Source organism: Medicago sativa, chromosome 4 (genome assembly GCF_051527215.1).
Source record: "Medicago sativa cultivar Bolivia chromosome 4, Bolivia_mono, whole genome shotgun sequence".
NCBI classification, from domain to species: Eukaryota; Viridiplantae; Streptophyta; class Magnoliopsida; order Fabales; family Fabaceae; genus Medicago; species Medicago sativa.
This window is the reverse complement of record NC_140752.1, coordinates 16,995,085-17,003,722: the sequence shown is the minus strand read 5'-3', so window position 1 is coordinate 17,003,722 and position 8,638 is coordinate 16,995,085. Positions and strand designations below refer to the sequence as shown.

General features: G+C 35.4%; 1 long non-coding RNA gene across 2 annotated transcripts; it reads left to right on the top strand.

Moving 5' to 3' along the window:
* Positions 1-4,537: 4,537 nt before the first annotated feature.
* On the top strand, positions 4,538-8,013 carry LOC146926807 (uncharacterized). 2 transcript variants are annotated; one of them, XR_015005526.1, is made up of 5 exons: positions 4,538-5,210; positions 5,288-5,342; positions 5,796-5,855; positions 6,988-7,122; positions 7,604-8,013. It is a non-coding gene; the product is annotated as an uncharacterized LOC146926807 (long non-coding RNA). The 2 variants fall into 2 exon arrangements; XR_015005527.1 differs by having other exon boundaries at positions 5,793-5,855.
* Positions 8,014-8,638: the final 625 nt, after the last annotated feature.

Below are 8,638 nucleotides of genomic sequence, written 5' to 3'. Positions count from 1 at the left end.
TCTGGAGAAGAGTAAGTAAAGTCCTGTAACGATGTCGGAAACCAGTCGGATCCTCGATCTTGAGTGCCAAATCTCTCAAACTAGCCAAATCCACTTCCTTGAACTTGTAGGACTTAGTCTTCCCCATTCCTACAATGTTTACAAAATTCAATTTGTCTAAGCCCTTCGATAAATTCATGGAAAAAAGTTTATGCATGTATGCATGTATGCATGAATGCATGATTATGTTCAAGTACGGAGAAAACATGGTGGGTTGAAATTCAAAGTCAAGGAGTCATGGGTGGAAACGGTGTCTGGTGAAACTAGGGCTTTGGATAATAGTAACCGGGTTCTAAAAAGGTTCCCAAGTTGCAACCTCTCCGACGTATATCATGGTGCCACGAGACAAACACTCGCTCCATGATTATCCGTAAGAAGGTCTAACTTGAGTGTAGTATCGCGTGACGACTAAAATTCGAGACAACACTCGGTTTAGCCTCCGCACTACATCCTAGAAAATGGCCATGGATGGGTTCGGTTATCTACGGTTCATAGCGTCATAGAACAATTAGAAGTAAAGTGCCTAAACGTGACAACACGCGTCGACAACATCACCCCCAAAATGCCTCAGCTATGTGGGATTGATCGCATAATCCAATACACGAGGCAACCCCCGGAATGAATTGTCGATTATATCCCTCCTAAATCCTAAGTTCACTCAGCCCGGGTGTAGGACTTTTGATATTCTCACCCCACACGTTTGCAAGAATTTAAACATTTATTCACATAAGAAAGTAAAAAGAAGCAAGTAAAAACGAAAGCGCAAGCGTGGAACTAAAGACTAGGCGTAACTCTCGAATGTCCCCAGTGAAGTCGCCAGCTGTTTTATCTTGGTTTTTCGGGTGTCAAACATTGATTACGTTTGAACCTTTTTAACCTTTGATATCTCATTTTTTCTTGGGAAGGGAAAAATAAGCAAAACCCTTGAGAATCGAGGTCCGGGAGTTGTTTTCGCTACGGGAAGGTGTTAGGCACCCATAACGACTATAGTATCCTATAGGAACCGTCTTTACTTTCTACGCGCGCGCTTTACTTTTAAATGCTATTTGAAAAATGATATTTACACCTAAGATTTTACTAAGTGAAGAATTGGAGGGAGAAGAAGATGTTTGAATTTTTTATTTTATTTGAATTGAAGGAATTTTGATTCCTTGCCTACGTACCCTTTTAAGGGATCAAATCCACCGTAGTTCTCTTCCAAAGAATGTTTTTGTTTTTGTTGGTTGATTTTAAGTTTGAAAATTGGAATTTTGAAGAATAGGAAGAGAGGCCTCAAGGGCATAAGATTGTGAAAAGAGTGGGGTGGAATTAGTTATTTTGCAAAAGGAGTCTAAGTATGGTTAAAATTCATTAGTATTTTGTTTAAGAAAATAAAGGGAAAATCAATGGGATTTTGATCCCAAAGTTTATTTAGAAAATGATTTGAGTGATGTTGTCCATATTTTTTGGAAAAGAGAGTTTTTTTCTAAGTTTCAAATCTCCTAAACATACATCTAAGCATACATACCCTAAACATACATCTAAAAATATCTATGTGATGTGTGTGCATGTGTCGGTGCTTGTGCCGGTGTACATCATTAGGGTCCATTGTCCTTTACATCGTTGGCCTAGATACATGCTATGGTCTTGCAAGAAATTAAAATTGCATGAAGTAAAATACACCACCCTAGGTTTTACATTCTAAATCTTGGCATGAGAATTAAAGTGCAAAAAATGAAACTAAAATTGAAGGATGAAATATGCTTATGGAATGTATGAAACATAAGATGAAAGGGGTTAGTAACACCAAATGTAATGAAGAAAACAATAAGGCAAGGGAACACTAAACAAATGCAAAAAACACAAAGATAAAGTGTTAAGATACACTAGGAACTAATCACAATACTTCAAGATGCACATGACTCATAATTTCCACATTATTACAATTTTAAAATGGGTTTCAATGCAGCAAAAATGTGAGAATTAGAGGTTCATGCTCAAATTACAAGATTATGATTCATTCCTAGATATATCTAACATTTTATTTTCACAAACAATCATTAATATGCCTTGTAAAACAAGCAACTAATTACACATATTCACATGCAGCAAGAAATGCACCTAAACAGTGACAAATTCGTTACAAGCGCACACATCACCAATCACACACATATATCAAGAATTGGAACCAAAATTATGCACATTTTCACAAGCTTTTTAACGTAAAACTCAAGAATTAAGACAAAAAAAATGTATCAATATTTTTATAAAGTTTTTCAGTGCAAAATCAACAAAAAAAATCACAAAAGTACCAAGAGGTCTCTATAATTTTTTAGAAAATTTTATAAAACATTTTAGGCATGTCAGGGGTGCCAATATCACAAGACAGTGTGGAAAATAGTAAAAAGGCAGCAAAAAACGAAATCTACAGCAACAGGGGCCCAAGCCCAAGGTCTTTGATGGATTCGGATCCTCCAAACGCCTCAGAGGCGTTGGATTGATCCATCTCCAATAAAACCCTAGATCTGAGGGCTAGGAATGCGCAACACACCATAAGACAGTTTAGGCACACAAACAGTGCAAATCCACACCGTACACGTCATTGGAAAGCAGATCAAACGGTGAGAAAGGAAGAGAAGACGGTTTGGGGAGCGAACCAGACTGGTTCAGGTGAACCGGTCCGGTTCACTACCTATAAAAGTTTGTGAGCCGGTCTTTTCTTCATTTCAAACCATTTTTCTCTTTCTTCCTCTCATACTCATCTCGTCCTCTCTAACTAACCTAAAACGGCACCGGTGACATGAAGAAATGGCGATGAACACGCCGTAAACCTCAAAGAAGGACGGAATCTTCGTCTTCTCCGGTGAGAAAGACGGATTCCGTCCGTTCATCTTCTATCTTTTGCTAAAACGGAGGTTTATCGGTGTGTTTTCACTGTTCTTGGCTTTGTAACCTTAGATCTATGTGACGCGAGGCAATAAACGTAAAACAACAGTTTGGAAACAAGATTCGAAGGTTTAGGGTTTACCAGAAATTCAATCGGAGAAAAGAGAGAAAAGAGAAGAGGAATACGTCGGAAAACTTCGTGTTATCCTCTTCGTACCTTCTGGTAAGAACTTTCACCGAAAATAAATCGGTTATCTCTTTCTTCTTCTTCACCGGTCCCGTTTTTGCTTCAATCCTTCTTCTTACTTCTCTCGGAACTCTCTTTGTGAGCTCGTTGAGCTCGTCGCAATTGTTGACGGACTTACGATTGTATTGCAAGGAAAAATGGTTCGGTGATGAAGATTCTTACAAAGAATCACTGAGAATCATTGCAAATTGATTGGATTTGGTGAAGAACTGTTGAGTTTGGATCGGTTTGTGTTGTGAATTCTGGTGAATTTCTGGAAACTTGTGGTAGTTTGAGAGGTTGAAGACGAAGGTTGTTGAAGTTCTTCGATGAACTTCTTCAAGCTTCTGGGCTTCAATTCGGTTAGAAGAGAGAGAATGTGAAGTTTTTGTTTGTGGTGATGTGGCTCTCAATGATTGATCCTCCTCTGTTGCAGTGACTGAGATGGCCTTTATATAGGCTGCCATGTGTGATAACCGAGCCAATAGCTTGCTGACACCTGTTTGATTCGAACTTGGACCAATTTTGGACTTGGGACCCTTTTTGCAACTTTTGGAACTAAAGGGGCTAACCTGCAATTGTTTAAAAAACAGAGACTGGACTGCAAAGGACTAAAAAATGCAATAATAAAGAGAAACAGGACTAAAAGGAAAATGACAAAAGGACTAAAATGAAAATAAAAGAAAAATGGGGACTAGAATGAAAATAATAGGAAAATAGGGACCAAAATGCAAATAATAATAAAATTTGGTAAAAAATGTAAATTGGAAATAACGTAAAGTGAAACCAATAAAAAACACAAAAAGGACTAAAATGAACCAACTACTTAAATGAGGTACTTTAAAGTAACCTCTCTCTGTCAAAATTTTGTGTGAAATGACTAAAATGCCCTTAGGGACTAAAATGACTCAGAATGACTCAAATGCAATTTTAAAATGGTTTTTAAAAGGGAATTAAGGCGAGAGTTTATACAGACTAAATGAAAAGACTCAGAGACAAGCTTTAGGGATTTAAACAGAGTTTTAACACAGGAAATGACTAAAATGCCCTTTGGGGCTAAACTGACTCAAAATGACTTCAACTGTGATTTTTTTTAAATGGATTATAGCCTGGGATTGAAACAAAGACTTATTCAGACCAATTGGAAAGATTCAAACAATTTTCAAAGGACTAAAATGAATTTGAATGCAGGAAATGACTAAAACACCCTTTTTCATGAATTTTGCAAACAAAATTGAAATAAAATACAGAGAAAGATGCAATTGATTAGAGACAAATTCAAACGACTTGAAATGCAAGAAAAAGTTTTGGATGACTTGAAATGCAAGAAAACATGGACAAATACACAGTTGAAAAGATTTGTAAAGCTAAGTTGAGAGATAAAGCAGAGTAAAATGTCAGTGTAAACACTACAAGAATTCCCAATACTACTAACCAATTCAAAATTGCATTACTGAGGGATTTAGGCCCTCAGTAATTACTGGCGGAATAAACCTTCAGTAACATTAAAAAAAACCCTCAATAACGTTACTGATGGATAAATCCGTCAGTAATATCAATAAAGAACCTACGATGTATTACTGGCGGAAATATTCCGCCAATAATGTAAATGCACATGTCTTTGCGTTACTGAGGGATATAAGTCCGACAGTAATAGTATAACGGATTAAATATTCCGCCAGTAATGCAATAGATCCGCCAGTAATGTGCCTTTGCGTTACTGAGGGATATAAATCCGACAGTAATAGTATAATGGATTAAATATTCCGCCAGTAATGCAACATATCCGCCAGTAATATTGTTGCATTCGAATCCGTCAGTAAGACACAAATTCCGCCGGTAATAATGTTGCATTCTTTTCTTGTATTTTCTCCCATAACCCTTTTTCTTTCTCTCCACAAAGCCAGAGATCGAACCCTTTCTTCCATTCCTAGAATACTTCCTCCTTCTCTGATCGATCGCTCGTTGCTTCAGTTCATCTCCAAGATTGTTGCTTCCTTCTCCGTATCTGAATCCCTAGAACGCATCTGGAAACCTAGAACGCATCCATCTTCGTCTCAAACCCGTAGATCTTTATTAGGTATTGCTGTTGTTTGCTTAACTAATCATGTATTGCTAAAACCCATGGTTAATTTAACTAAATCTTTGTTCTTGAAGGTGGATTCAGGTTGTTGAAGACACACTCGTCGTCACTGCTTAAAGATTTGTGCCGGTAAATCACTAAATCTTTGTTCATTTGATTTTTTTTAGTGATTTATTTCCTCTCTTTCTGGTTTTTTTTTGGATATTGAGAAATAATGGAAACTAATATTGATCTGGGTATTTTTTTTTTCTTTATTATAAATTTACTTTCTTTTTTGTTCTTGTTGGATATGGACACTGTTGATATTTGATAGATGTAAAATTTATCCACTTGATTAATATTAATGTACATTTTAGTTTGGTTTCCTTGGTATCGTTCAACACTCACATTTTAAGAGGACAAAAAGGGTTTGTTTTGATTCACATGATTCCCATTATTTTATAAGATAGTTGGAAATTATGATATAAAGATTGTCATCCCTATGATTTGAAAGCAAAAACCTGTCATGTTTAAGTCATTCTTTATTTTGACTTTTGTGTTTGTGACTGATTAGTTTTGTTTTTGTCCCCTGATTTTGAGGAGGTGAACAACTTCAATTGGAATGGGGAAAGGAATTGTTATCAGATTCGCGATTGGCCAAAGGTAATATAGTCTATATGAATTCCGGTTGTGTTAGATGTATGAAATTATCAAAACAAAGTTTGGTGTGATTTATGAGATAGTAACAATTAAGGTGACCAAATAAATCATAATGCAAAGTTGTAGGATGTTTCTTTTTGTTAAGCAGAACACTGACATTAACTATTATAGAAGTAGTTTATACATTATATGATAAGCGTTTATGCTATAACCATTGTATATCCGTACAAATCCTATGCCATAAGCACTTGTATAAGTCTTTGGAAGAGCCTCTGAAAATAGCTTATGCTAGTGTCATAAGTTGTAACTTTTAGCATCCTGTAAGATATGTGTTTATTCAATAAGCCATTTATGTTAGGCTTATGATGTTTTTGTTGGTATATCTGAAACAGGTATTTTATAGAGAAAGGATGAATGGATATTATGGTGTAGCAGCATTTATTTTATCAAACTTTCTTTTATCATTCCCATTCTTGGTTGAGATAATGAGATAATTTTCTATAATTTCATACTCCATAGGCAATGTTCTATAATTTTCTATGATATTGAGATAATGAAACACATTATTTAAAAAATACTCCACCAAAAAGAACATTGCCTTATGCTTTGTCAATGTGTAAGAAGGGTACAAAAGTAGAGGTGGTGGGTGCTATATTTCAATCAAGGAGTGAGCCAATGTAGTTTACCTTAGGTTACTATAATTATCCCTGTAACTTATGATTATCCTTTTTCGTAACTCTTGGGTCAAGATACTGAAGACTCGCTAATTTCTCGTTTGAAACCATAGATGCCTATTTTACAAATATGCTGAACATTTGGCTTTAAATGCTTACCTCTTACACAATTATTCAGTGTTCACCTGTTTTCCATTTGATTTGAGTGAATTTTTCTTTTAATCCTTATAGAGAGCTGTTTCTCAAGAACTTGAGAACTCTTCAAGGAGGTTTTCTAGTTTGCCCCTTCTTACTTATTCAAAGGTTGTTTCTATAACTTGTAATTTTAGCATTCACATTGGACATATCCAAGGATAAACTGGCTTTCTTGAACCTATGCCAAAGTAGGAAGCCAATCAGTATGCGTTTACATTTTCCCTCATTAATTACTGAAGATTATAAATCTTCTGTTTGCTCCACAGATCAGCTAAGTGAAGGACTCGAAAACAGAATTGGCATAATGGAAACCTCTTTGAGCAGGTTTGCAATGATCATGGATTCTGTTCAATATGACATAATGCAAGTAAACAAAGGAACAAAGGAAATGCACTTGGAGAGTAAGTGACCAACAGTCTAAGATTGACAATATTCTGAAAATAGTTTATGTAAGTTGTATCTATAACAATCAACATAAGTACTTAATATTTGGTAGTAACAGGATCACTGGAAAAAATCTAGTTCTTGCATTAATTCTTCATTGACAATTTGAATTCATGTCATCAATTTTCTCAGTACATTCTACCAAATTTTGTATGGCTGTCACCTTCTCTTTGATTCTCTACCTATGATGGATTGTCCAAAATATTGTTTAGTCTTTGAAACATAATTCTACCAATAGTTGGCTCATTTTCAGTACTTAAATTTCTGACATTTAGCTCGACTTACTATTCATCAAGTGACTGATGCAAAAGCTGTCTGATGGCCACATTGCATCCATTTTTAAATTTATAATCATCTGAACGTATTTTGTGGCTTGGTCCTTAATAAATTACCTTTTTAAGCCAGTATAGAATTTTAACTCCATGCTTTGCATTTTAGTGGAGTGCATAAGACAGAAGTTGATTGCTCAGGATAACTCACTTCAGTTAATGGTAACTAACTGATTGAAGTTACAGGAAGTATATATGTTGGTTTCTTCCATGCCTCAGCTGATTGAAGAGCCACCACCACCACCCCCGCTACCAAAGCCATATAGAAGAGGACCTAAACTCACATTCCATCATTCATCCTTTGTTCCGATGCCACCAGAGGAAATACGAGCAGCAAATTACCAGGAGGGAGACTAGGAACAAATTTGTTTGAATATTATGATCATTAGCTTATTATGTTAGTTTTATAGATTGTATGAATATTATTTAGATATTTATGATTTTTTACGAAAACTATTTAAGGATTGTACAAATATTATGATATATTGATTAATTAATTTGTGTCTTATTAAATTAAAATTTTATTTCTTTTATTTATTTGTGTTGAATTAATTTTATTTCTTTAATTAGAATTAAAAAGTAGGAAGGGATCACAAAAAAAAAAAGGTCCATTACATTACTGGTGGAATTTTTCGTCACTAATGTAAATCTGTATAAACATTACTGGCGGAATTTTCCCTCAGTAATGGGGAGGTAGTTTTGACAAAGCATTACTGAGGGATTATTCCGCCAGTAATTACTGACAGATTGCAATCCGTCAGTAATTACTGGCGGAATAATCCCTCAGTAATGCTTTGTCAAAACTAACTCCCCATTACTGAGGGAAAATTCCGCCAGTAACATTTCTGACGCTCATATTACTGAGGGACTCGAATCCGCCAGTAATGCGTATTACTGAGGGATTTTTTGCATTACTGGGGGATTATTTCCACCAGTAATAAGGAAAATTCTTGTAGTGAAACAATAGCAAATTGGCAATTCTTCAAGAACAATAGACATATATCAAAGATGAAAGAAAATTTTGAACAAGTATTTTTAGGTCCAAAATTAGGGTATAACAATATGTTCATGCATTCATGACTGATGGTGGTGGATTTTATATCCAAGACTGATGGTGGCGGATTTTATATCCAATAGAGGTGAG